Below are 11,876 nucleotides of genomic sequence, written 5' to 3'. Positions count from 1 at the left end.
CAGCGCGGTCGAGACTCGGAAGAAAAAGCTTTCAAAGTGTCGTAGCACGATGCACACTGCTGTTCGTGTGGAACAAACGTGACTACCGTGCTGTACGGTGGAGTTCTGTGCGCAAAAGCGGCGGGTGTGTTTCTAAGCACCACAGCGTTGTGTCAAAAAAGAGGTGCCTGAGAGAAACGCATGCGACTGCCGTGCTTTGCGGCATAGCACCGTGCGCAAAAACGGTGCGCATGCAAGAGGTGTCAGAGCTAGCGAACTTTTGCCACGAGCAACAGGTCACTAAAAGCCTATAGATGACGGTGTTGGAGGAAAAGAAAAATATCGAGAAAGCACTGCGGTGTGCCGTGCGTAGGGACGGGCGCGCGTGCCACATGCCGCCGAAATATGGGTGTCGGAGAAAACAGAGTGCCGCGCGTAACGAGGGGCGCGCGTGTTACAGAGAGATATGCCCAAACGCATGAAAGTGTACGCAGGTGTCCTAAGGCAGTTTTTTTTTTTTTTTCCTCATTTTGATGTCGCCCCGGCTGACGTGGTTTTCGTTTTTCCGTGCCGCCCCGGCTGACGCGGTTTTCGTTTTTCCGTGCCGCCCCGGCTGACGCAGTTTTTGCGCCGCCCCGGCTGACGCGGTTTTCGCGCCGCCCCGGCTGACGCGGTTCCGACTTTGCACTTTTTGGCTCACCCCGGCTGGCGGCCCACTCACTCGATCGCCAGGTCTGTTTGCCCCGGTGGTTCCACCGCCAGGCTTAAGCGCGAACTTTTTTTGTTTGTTTTCTTTTGATTAAGCGCAAGCTTTTTTCTTTGTTTTCTTTTGATTAAGCGCGGGCTTTTTTCTTTGTTTTTTTTGCATTCGCCCCGGCAGACGCGGTTTTTGCGCCGCCCCGGCTGACGCGGTTTTTGCCGCCCCGGCTGACGCAGTTCGGACTTAGCACTTTTCGGCTGTGCCTGGCTGGCGGCCCACTCACTCGATCGCCATGTCTGTTTGCCACAGTTTTTCCCGGTGGTGCCGCACCCGGGCTCGCCCCGGCTGACGCGGTTTCGTGCCGCCCCGGCAGACGCGGTTTTCGCGCCGCCCCGGCTGACGCGGTTTCGTGCCGCCCCGGCAGACGCGGTTTTTTGCCGCCCCGGCTGACGCAGTTCGGACTTGGCACTTTTTGGCTGAGCCTTGCTGGCGGCCCACTCACTCGATCGCCATGTCTGTTTGCCACAGTTTTCCCGGTGGTGCCGCACCCGGGCTCGCCCCGGCAGACGCGTTTTTTTTTCTTTCGCCCCGGCTGACGCAGTTTTTCGCGCCGCCCCGGCAGACGCGGTTTTCGCGCCGCCCCGGCAGACGCGGTTTTTTGCGCCGCCCCGGCTGACGCAGTTCGGACTTGGCACTTTTTGGCTGAGCCTGGCTGGCGGCCCACTCACTCGATCGCCATGTCTGTTTGCCACAGTTTTCCCGGTGGTGCCGCACCCGGGCTCGCCCCGGCTGACGCAGTTTTCGCGCCGCCCCGGCTGACGCGGTTTCGTGCCGCCCCGGCAGACGCGGTTTTTTGCGCCGCCCCGGCTGACGCGGTTTTTTTGCCGCCCCGGCTGACGCAGTTCGGACTTGGCACTTTTCGGCTGTGCCTGGCTGGCGGCCCACTCACTCGATCGCCATGTCTGTTTGCCACAGTTTTCCCGGTGGTGCCGCACCCGGGCTCGCCCCGGCAGACGCGTTTTTTTTTTTTTCTTTCGCCCCGGCTGACGCAGTTTTCGCGCCGCCCCGGCTGACGCGGTTTCGTGCCGCCCCGGCAGACGCGGTTTTTTGCGCCGCCCCGGCTGACGCGGTTTTTGCCGCCCCGGCTGACGCAGTTCGGACTTAGCACTTTTTGGCTGAGCCTGGCTGGTGGCCCACTCACTCGATCGCCATGTCTGTTAGCCACAGTTTTCCCGGTGGTGCCGCACCCGGGCTCGCCCCGGCTGACGCAGTTTTCGCGCCGCCCCGGCTGACGCGGTTTCGTGCCGCCCCGGCAGACGCGGTTTTCGCGCCGCCCCGGCTGACGCGGTTTTTGCCGCCCCGGCTGACGCAGTTCGGACTTAGCACTTTTCGGCTGTGCCTGGCTGGCGGCCCACTCACTCGATCGCCATGTCTGTTTGCCACAGTTTTCCCGGTGGTGCCGCACCCGGGCTCGCCCCGGCTGACGCAGTTTTCGCGCCGCCCCGGCTGACGCGGTTTCGTGCCGCCCCGGCAGACGCGGTTTTCGCGCCGCCCCGGCTGACGCGGTTTCGTGCCGCCCCGGCAGACGCGGTTTTTTGCCGCCCCAGCTGACGCAGTTCGGACTTAGCACTTTTTGGCTGAGCCTTGCTGGCGGCCCACTCACTCGATCGCCATGTCTGTTTGCCACAGTTTTCCCGGTGGTGCCGCACCCGGGCTCGCCCCGGCAGACGCGTTTTTTTTTTCTTTCGCCCCGGCTGACGCAGTTTTCGCGCCGCCCCGGCAGACGCGGTTTTCGCGCCGCCCCGGCAGACGCGGTTTTTTGCGCCGCCCCGGCTGACGCGGTTTTTTGCCGCCCCGGCTGACGCAGTTCGGACTTGGCACTTTTTGGCTGAGCCTGGCTGGCGGCCCACTCACTCGATCGCCATGTCTGTTTGCCACAGTTTTCCCGGTGGTGCCGCACCCGGGCTCGCCCCGGCTGACGCAGTTTTCGCGCCGCCCCGGCTGACGCGGTTTCGTGCCGCCCCGGCAGACGCGGTTTTTTGCGCCGCCCCGGCTGACGCGGTTTTTTGCCGCCCCGGCTGACACGGTTCGGACTTTGCACTTTTCGGCTGTGCCTGGCTGGCGGCCCACTCACTCGATCGCCATGTCTGTTTGCCACAGTTTTCCCGGTGGTGCCGCACCCGGGCTCGCCCCGGCAGACGCGTTTTTTTTTTTTTTTCTTTCGCCCCGGCTGACGCAGTTTTCGCGCCGCCCCGGCTGACGCGGTTTCGTGCCGCCCCGGCAGACGCGGTTTTTTGCGCCGCCCCGGCTGACGTGGTTTTTGCCGCCCCGGCTGACGCAGTTCGGACTTTGCACTTTTTGGCTGAGCCTGGCTGGCGGCCCACTCACTCGATCGCCATGTCTGTTTGCCACAGTTTTCCCGGTGGTGCCGCACCCGGGCTCGCCCCGGCAGACGCGTTTTTTTTTTTCCTTCGCCCCGGCAGACGTGGTTCCCCCCCCCCCCCCTCCGTCTTTCTTTTTGTTTTTTTTTTTCGCCGCGGCTGAAGTGGATTTTTCGGTGCCTCGACGCCCCGGTAGTCGCGGTTTTTCCGTTTCCGCACGGCCCCGGCTGACGCTGCTCGGTCACAGTCGCCTTTTGTGGTGATTGCAGACTTCTTGAGCGCGGGTGTTTTTTTTTTTTGTTGTTGTTGTTGTTTTATTACGCATTCGCTCCAGCAGACGCTGTTTAGACTTTTTGTTTCCTCTTTTATCCTGCGACGAGGTGACGAGGTTTATTCGGTGCCCCGCCGCCCCGGCTGAAGTGATTTTTCCTGTCCCGTGCCGCCCCGGCTGACGCGGTTGGGACTTCGCGTTTGTTCGGCCGCCACGGGTTTTGGCGCACTCGCTCGGTTGCTTGTTGTTGCCACTTGTTGCGAACCCAGGTTTCTTGAGCGAGCGCGGGCGTTTTTTCTTCCTTTCTTTCTTTGTTCTATGTGTTAGCGAATCGGCCTTTAATATCACACGAGGACTCACAACCAACAATTTTCAGTTTGAAGTGTAAAAAATCTGCAGGTGTTGACGTAACTGACTTGCCCCGTACCCTTGAGTACATCCATGAAGTTCTCGTAGTACTACTAAATCGCATTATTCCAAGTGGAGAAATTCCCATAAACTTGCAAACCTCTACACGAAAATCGGTGCGCGTGATAAAGTTGAAAATTATCGTCCGATATCAAATGTGCCTTCTATAACACAAATTCTAGGAAAAAAAAAAAAAAAAACACTTGTTCGCCGTTTTCTGCGCCGTGACTGGCAGCACTCCGGCGAAGCGAAACGGGGTCGATTCGAGCACGATATCGGCGTCTTTCGACGTGCTCGCCGGCGACCGTCGCACGAGTACGTCGCACGAGCGCGTCTGCCGGGGCGCCGTTTGCGAAGCCGACGCAAAAGTGGGAACCGCCGCTCGGATGATCGCCGCTTTCGGCAGAGTGAGTGTTGGCACTCCGGGGAAGCGAAACAGCGTGAATGCGCCCACGAAATCGGCGTATTTTGAAGTGCCCGCCGGCGACCGTCGCACGAGTACGGTAAACCGCGTCAGCCGGGGCGTAGTTCGGGACGCCGACGAAAAAGTGGGAAGCGCAACTCGGATCTTCGCCGTTTTTGCAGGAGTGAGTGGCGGCCCTCCTGCGAGACCAAGAAGCATCGATTCGTGCACGAATTCGGCGCCTTTCGACGTGATCGCCGGCGACCGTCGCTCGAGTAGGGCAAACCGCGTCTGCCGGGGCGGGCTTCGGGACGCCGATGCGAAAGTGGGAAACGCTGCTCGGATGTTCGCCGTTTTTGGCCGAGTGAGTGCTGGCACACGGGCGAAGCCAAACGGGGCCGATTACGGCACGATATCGGCGTCTTTCGACGTGCCCGCCGGCGACCGTCGCACGAGTACGGTAAACCGCGTCAGCCCGGGCGGAGTTCGGGACGCCGATGCGAAAGTGGAGAACGCCGCTCGGATCTTCGCCGTTTTTGGAGGAGTGAGTGGCGGCACTCCGGAGAAGCCAAGGAGCGCCAATTAGCGCACGATATCGGCGTCTTTCGACGCGCTCGCCGGCGACCGTCGCACGAGTAGGGCAAACCGCGTCTGCCGGGGCGGGGTTTACGACGCCGACGCAAAAGTGGGAACCGCCGCTCGGATGTTGGCCGTTTTTGGCAGAGTGAGTGCTGGCACTCCGGCGACGCGAAAGAGCGCGAATGCGCCCACGAAAGTGGCGTATTTGGACGTGCGTGACGGCGACCGCTGCAGGAGTACGAAAAACCACGTCAGCCGGGGCGAGCGACACACGGCGGTCTGGGTGCTTATCGCTGCTATTATAGGGGCACCCCGGCAGACGCAGAAAAAAAAAAAAAAATTTTCGACCTTCTTTTTTGCTGGTCGAGCTCGGGTAACCCAGGTCGCAATGGGAGCCGCGCACGAAAGCGGCGTCGCGAGACGCGTTCGCGGTCGCTAGTCGCACGAGCTCGGCAACCGCGTCAGCCGGCGCGGAGTTCGGGATGCCGACGGCTAAGTGGGTACCGCTGCTCGGATGTTCGCCGTTTTTGGCCGAGTGAGTGCTGGCACTCCGGTGAAGCCAAGGAGCGCCAATTCGTGCACGATATCGGCGTCTTTCGACGTGCCCGCCGGCCACCGCCGCACGAGTACGGCAAACCGCGTCTGCCGGGGCGGGGTTCGCGACGCGTACGCAATAGTGGGAACCGTCGCTCGGATGTTCGTCGTCTTTGGCCGAGCGAGTGCTGGCACTCCGGCGAAGCGAAACGGGGCCGATTCGGGCACGATATCGGCGTATTTCGACGTGCTCGCCGGCGACCGTCGCACGAGTACGGCAAAGCGCGTCTGCCGGGGCGAGGTTTGCGACGCCGACGAAAAAGTGGGAAGCGCCGCTCGGATCTTCGCCGTTTTTGCAGGAGTGAGTGGCGGCCCTCCTGCGAGACCAAGAAGCATCGACTCGCGCACGATATCGGTGTCTTTCGACGTGCCCGCCGGCCACCGCCGCACGAGTACGGCAAACCGCGTATGCCGGGGCGGGGTTGGCGACGCCGACGCAAAAGTGGGAACCGCCACTAGGATGTTCGCCGTTTTTGGCAGAGTGAGTGCTGGCACTCCGGCGAAGCGAAAGAGCGCGAATGCGCCCACGAAAGTGGCGTGTTTGGACGTGCTTGACGACGACCACCGCAGGAAAACGAAAAACCACGTCAGCCGGGGCGAGCGACCCATGGCGGTCTGGGTGCTTATCGCTGCTATTATAGGGGCACCCCGGCAGACGCAAAAAAAAAAAAAAAATTTTTTTCGACATTCTTTTTTGCTCGTCGACCTCGGGTGACCCAGGTCGCAGTGGGAGCCGCGCACGAAAGCGGCGTCGCGAGACGGCTTCGCGGTCGCTAGTCGCACGAGCTCGGCAACCGCGTCTGCCGGGGCGGAGTTCGGGACGCCGACGGCTAAGTGGGAACCGCCGCTCGGATGTTCGCCGTTTGTGGCCGAGTGAGTGCTGGCACTCCGGCGAAGCCAAACGGGGCCGATTCCGGCACGATATCGGCGTCTTTCTACGTGCTCGCCGGCGACCGTCGCACGAGTACGGCAAAGTGCGTCTGCCGGGGCGGGGTTTGCGACGCGTACGCAATAGTGAGAACCGTCGCTCGGATGTTCGTCGTCTTTCGCCGAGCCAGTGCTGGCAATCCGGCGAAGCCGAACGGAGCCGATTCGGGCACGATATCGGCGTCTTTCCACGTGCTCGCCGGCGACCGTCGCACGAGTACGGTAAACCGCGTCAGCCGGGGCGGAGTTCGGGACGCCGATGCGAAAGTGGGAAGCGCCGCTCGGATCTTCGCCGTTTTTGGAGGAGTCAGTGGCGGCACTCCGGTGAAGCCAAGGTGCGCCAATTCGCGCACGATATCGGCGTCTTTCGACGTGCCCGCCGGCCACCGTCGCACGAGTACGGCAAACCTCGTCTGCCGGGGCGGGGTTTGCGACGCCGACGCAAAAGTGGGAACCGCCGCTCGGATGTTCGCCGTTTTTGGCAGAGTGAGTGCTGGCACTCCGGCGAAGCGAAAGAGCGCGAATGCGCCCACGAAAGTGGCGTGTTTGGACGTGCTTGACGACGACCACCGCAGGAAAACGAAAAACCACGTCAGCCGGGGCGAGCGACCCATGGCGGTCTGGGTGCTTATCGCTGCTATTATAGGGGCACCCCGGCAGACGCAAAAAAAAAAAAAATTTTTTTCGACATTCTTTTTTGCTCGTCGACCTCGGGTGACCCAGGTCGCAGTGGGAGCCGCGCACGAAAGCGGCGTCGCGAGACGGCTTCGCGGTCGCTAGTCGCACGAGCTCGGCAACCGCGTCTGCCGGGGCGGAGTTCGGGACGCCGACGGCTAAGTGGGAACCGCCGCTCGGATGTTCGCCGTTTGTGGCCGAGTGAGTGCTGGCACTCCGGCGAAGCCAAACGGGGCCGATTCCGGCACGATATCGGCGTCTTTCTACGTGCTCGCCGGCGACCGTCGCACGAGTACGGCAAAGTGCGTCTGCCGGGGCGGGGTTTGCGACGCGTACGCAATAGTGAGAACCGTCGCTCGGATGTTCGTCGTCTTTCGCCGAGCCAGTGCTGGCACTCCGGCGAAGCCGAACGGAGCCGATTCGGGCACGATATCGGCGTCTTTCCACGTGCTCGCCGGCGACCGTCGCACGAGTACGGTAAACCGCGTCAGCCGGGGCGGAGTTCGGGACGCCGATGCGAAAGTGGGAAGCGCCGCTCGGATCTTCGCCGTTTTTGGAGGAGTCAGTGGCGGCACTCCGGTGAAGCCAAGGTGCGCCAATTCGCGCACGATATCGGCGTCTTTCGACGTGCCCGCCGGCCACCGTCGCACGAGTACGGCAAACCTCGTCTGCCGGGGCGGGGTTTGCGACGCCGACGCAAAAGTGGGAACCGCCGCTCGGATGTTCGCCGTTTTTGGCAGAGTGAGTGCTGGCACTCCGGCGAAGCGAAAGAGCGTGAATGCGCCCACGAAAGTAGCGTATTTGGACGTGCTTGACGGCGACCGCCGCAGGAGTACGAAAAACCACGTCAGCCGGGGCGAGCGACCCACGGCGGTCTGGGTGCTTATCGCTGCTATTATAGGGGCACCCCGGCAGACGCAGAAAGAAAAAAAAAAATGGGGACATGGCGTGCGTCACCGTGCGGCTTCGCAGCGTTGCCGAAGTCGCCGAGCCCTTCGACTGAGCCGAACGGCGGACAGGGAACGTTGGTCGGCCGTTCTAACCTGTCGGTGCCACGCCGAGACGTCGTTAAGGAAAACCGCGTCGTGGGCCTCTACGACGCCGTCGAGTCGTTGTACGTTTGGTGTCCAGCGTGTCGGCGGCGAGTAGCGGACACGTCGTTCACGACTTCGGTCTTTCGCAGTCGACGCGAACTTGCGGAGAGTCGTGGTGCCTCACGTTTTCGGCAGAAACCGCGGCGGAATTTTCCCGTGCGTGCGCGCACGACCTCGGTGCTGTGCCGTCAGCGTAGTGTTGCACAAACTCGTGGCCTACCCAAGGTGCGGTACGTTTGCGGCCGTATCCTCGGTGGGAATTTCGTGAGTAGGGTCGCAAATTCTACGACCTCGGCGGGTTTGAGAGCGACGTAGACTTGTGGCACGCTCAACATGCCACACGTTTCGGGGCACACCCGCGGTGAAATTTTCTCGAGTACGCTCGTATTAGGGCCCAAGGAGGTCTGGGTACTTATCGCTGCTATTATGTGGGGGTTCTCGTGAGCGGCGTACGCGAAAGCGACCGGGTGTCTGATATGCGGCGGGCTTCGGCCTCGTCAAGCGTGTCCTCGGGTCTGCTCCAGGGGAATCCACGGCAGTCGTCTGCAGCCTCATCCGCTTGATGCGTTAGGGGCTGGTTGTCGGACGGTGCCGTTTTACCACGATATCGAGGTGTGTTCCGTGTCGTCCTCGGGCGATTCAGATGCGAAAGCGCCGAAGACGCGGGCGTGACCCGTCGTCTGGCGGCTTTGCAGTCTCGGCTCCGTTGCTAGTTCCGGCCGGTCCACCGACAGTGCAGCGGGCTTGGGCAACCCGCACGGCGCGACCGAGTCGATGCAACGAAAAAGAGCGAGCATGAACGTGCTTCTTGCCGCACGGCTCCCACTCGTCTTTCGGGAAGGTTGTGCCGTAGCGAGCTCGAACGCCGTCATCTCGGAGTGCAAAATAAGCGTGTTGGGGCGCCTGAAGGTGGCCTCCGCCGCACACAGACTGCGTCCGGCCCGCCGAGGGCGAGGACGGACGCGCAGTCGAACGATTACCTGGTTGATCCTGCCAGTAATCATATGCTTGTCTCAAAGATTAAGCCATGCATGTCTAAGTACATGCCGAAATAAGGCGAAACCGCGAATGGCTCATTAAATCAGTTATGGTTCCTTAGATCGTTTCTTCCTACTTGGATAACTGTGGCAATTCTAGAGCTAATACATGCAGTGAGCCTGGAGCCCTTTGGGTAACGGGTGCTTTTATTAGACCAAGATCGATCGGGTTTCGGCCCGTATTGTGTGGTGACTCTGGATAACTTTGTGCTGATCGCATGGCCACGAGCCGGCGACGTTTCTTTCAAGTGTCTGCCTTATCAACTTTCGATGGTAGGTTACTTGCTTACCATGGTTGTTACGGGTAACGGAGAATCAGGGTTCGATTCCGGAGAGGGAGCCTGAGAAACGGCTACCACATCCAAGGAAGGCAGCAGGCGCGCAAATTACCCACTCCCGGCACGGGGAGGTAGTGACGAAAAATAACAATACGGGACTCTTTTGAGGCCCCGTAATTGAAATGAGTACACTCTAAATCCTTTAACGAGGATCAATTGGAGGGCAAGTCTGGTGCCAGCAGCCGCGGTAATTCCAGCTCCAATAGCGTATACTAAAGCTGCTGCGGTTAAAAAGCTCGTAGTTGGATCTCAGTTCCAGACGAGTAGTGCATCTACCCGATGCGACGGCTCGGACTGAACATCATGCCGGTTCTTTCTTGGTGCACTTCATTGTGTGCCTCGAGATGGCCGGTGCTTTTACTTTGAAAAAATTAGAGTGCTCAACGCAGGCGAGTCGCCTGAATAAACTTGCATGGAATAATAGAACAAGACCTCGTTTCTGTTCTGTTGGTTTTTGGAATACGAGGTAATGATTAAGAGGGACGGACGGGGGCATTCGTATTGCGGCGCTAGAGGTGAAATTCTTGGACCGTCGCAAGACGAACTACTGCGAAAGCATTTGCCAAGAATGTTTTCATTGATCAAGAACGAAAGTCAGAGGTTCGAAGGCGATCAGATACCGCCCTAGTTCTGACCATAAACGATGCCAACCAGCGATCCGCCTGAGTTACTCAAATGACTCGGCGGGCAGCTTCCGGGAAACCAAAGTATTTGGGTTCCGGGGGAAGTATGGTTGCAAAGCTGAAACTTAAAGGAATTGACGGAAGGGCACCACCAGGAGTGGAGCCTGCGGCTTAATTTGACTCAACACGGGAAAACTTACCCGGCCCGGACACTGGGAGGATTGACAGATTGAGAGCTCTTTCTTGATTCGGTGGATGGTGGTGCATGGCCGTTCTTAGTTGGTGGAGCGATTTGTCTGGTTAATTCCGATAACGAACGAGACTCTAGCCTATTAAATAGGTGCGGGGTTCCCAGCACCTTACAACCTTCTTAGAGGGACAAGCGGCTCCTAGCCGCACGAAACAGAGCAATAACAGGTCTGTGATGCCCTTAGATGTCCGGGGCCGCACGCGCGCTACACTGAAGGAAGCAGCGTGTCTTTATCCCTGTCTGAAAAGACTGGGTAACCCGTGGAACTTCTTTCGTGATTGGGATAGGGGCTTGCAATTGTTCCCCTTGAACGAGGAATTCCCAGTAAGCGCGAGTCATAAGCTCGCGTTGATTACGTCCCTGCCCTTTGTACACACCGCCCGTCGCTACTACCGATTGAATGATTTAGTGAGGTCTTCGGACCGATGTCCGGCGCGGCCTTTCGGTTGCGCCGGTCTGTTGGAAAGATGACCAAACTTGATCATTTAGAGGAAGTAAAAGTCGTAACAAGGTTTCCGTAGGTGAACCTGCGGAAGGATCATTAACGGATTGTGAAGGGTGAGCGCCTCAGCTGCGTCTGCGCCCGACACTTTCTGCCGCTGACCCCGTTTGGACGCGGGGTCGGCTTTTCCCCACGGGGCTGCCTGAATGTGGAGCGGCACCCCGTGACAAATTGTTGCGCCCAGCGGACGCCAACACCGCGACCTTGGACGGTCGGCCAGGTGGCGGACGCGGGTACAAACGGCGCAACGCACTCATAGGTCGGCTTTCGACCCGCCACTGCACCGTGGCTCGAAGCGCTCGAAATGCGCGACCCGACCGCTGCGGGACCGCCTAGTACTGTAAACAGGAGCGGCGGAGCGCGAACGGCGAGTCGTGGTTACGTCGGTAGAAGGCGAGGCTGCGCGTTCCCGAAACGCCAGCCGAGTGCCCTCCCGACCGTTCGAGCGTGCAAGAACGAGACCCGACAATCGCGCGGCGACTGCCAAGTACGAGAGGAACGGCACAAGCGTCGGCGGTCGGTCAAGGAACTGGCGATGTGACGGGTCCGCTGTGCACCAGTGCATACCGTCCCGCCGTCCGCGGCAAGCGCCTCCGCGTCCTCGGGTGACGGAGGCTGCCGGTCGGTTCTTGCAGGCGAGGGATCTCGCTGGCACCGGTTCGCGTTGACGCGCGGCCGGTCATGGCACGGCGATGCGACGGCCGAGGTGCGCAGTACTCGATGGAGGAACCGCACGCTCCGATGACCGTCCCGCCCTCCGCGGCGTATGCGTACCGACCGTAATGGTTGCAGCAGCGCCGGCCGGCTTTTGAATTCGCCACACGAAACACGGTGCGAGATCGCGGTTAGGGGAGCGTCGACGTTGCCAGGCGTTTTGCTTGCTGCCGAGGGAAAGGCGGCACGGCCACGTCGCGCTCGTCGCGATTAGCGGGTCTGCGCGCTTTGGGAAGGTGCCGCAACGACTTGCCGAAAGAGGAAGCACGGAAGAACGAGGGACTTGGACGTCCCGACAATTGAACGCACTTGCGGCCAGGCCCTTGCTGGCTTCGTTCTTCCGCCTCGAGTAGGCTCGTACGCGGCTCCGGCGCCGAAAGTGGTCCTTGGCACCGACTTCG

The 11,876-nt window shown here is 60.5% G+C and overlaps 1 non-coding gene across 1 annotated transcript; it reads left to right on the top strand.

The window, feature by feature from the left end:
• The first annotated feature begins 8,988 nt into the window (after nt 1–8,988).
• On the top strand, nt 8,989–10,803 carry LOC142795318 (small subunit ribosomal RNA). Its single transcript, XR_012892938.1, has one exon. It is a non-coding gene; the product is annotated as a small subunit ribosomal RNA (ribosomal RNA).
• The last annotated feature ends 1,073 nt before the right edge of the window (nt 10,804–11,876 follow it).

This window comes from Rhipicephalus microplus, unplaced genomic scaffold (genome assembly GCF_043290135.1).
Source record: "Rhipicephalus microplus isolate Deutch F79 unplaced genomic scaffold, USDA_Rmic scaffold_618, whole genome shotgun sequence".
Classification (NCBI taxonomy): Eukaryota; Metazoa; Arthropoda; class Arachnida; order Ixodida; family Ixodidae; genus Rhipicephalus; species Rhipicephalus microplus.
The sequence above is the reverse complement of the archived record's forward strand: the minus strand, read 5'-3'. Positions and strand labels throughout refer to the sequence as shown.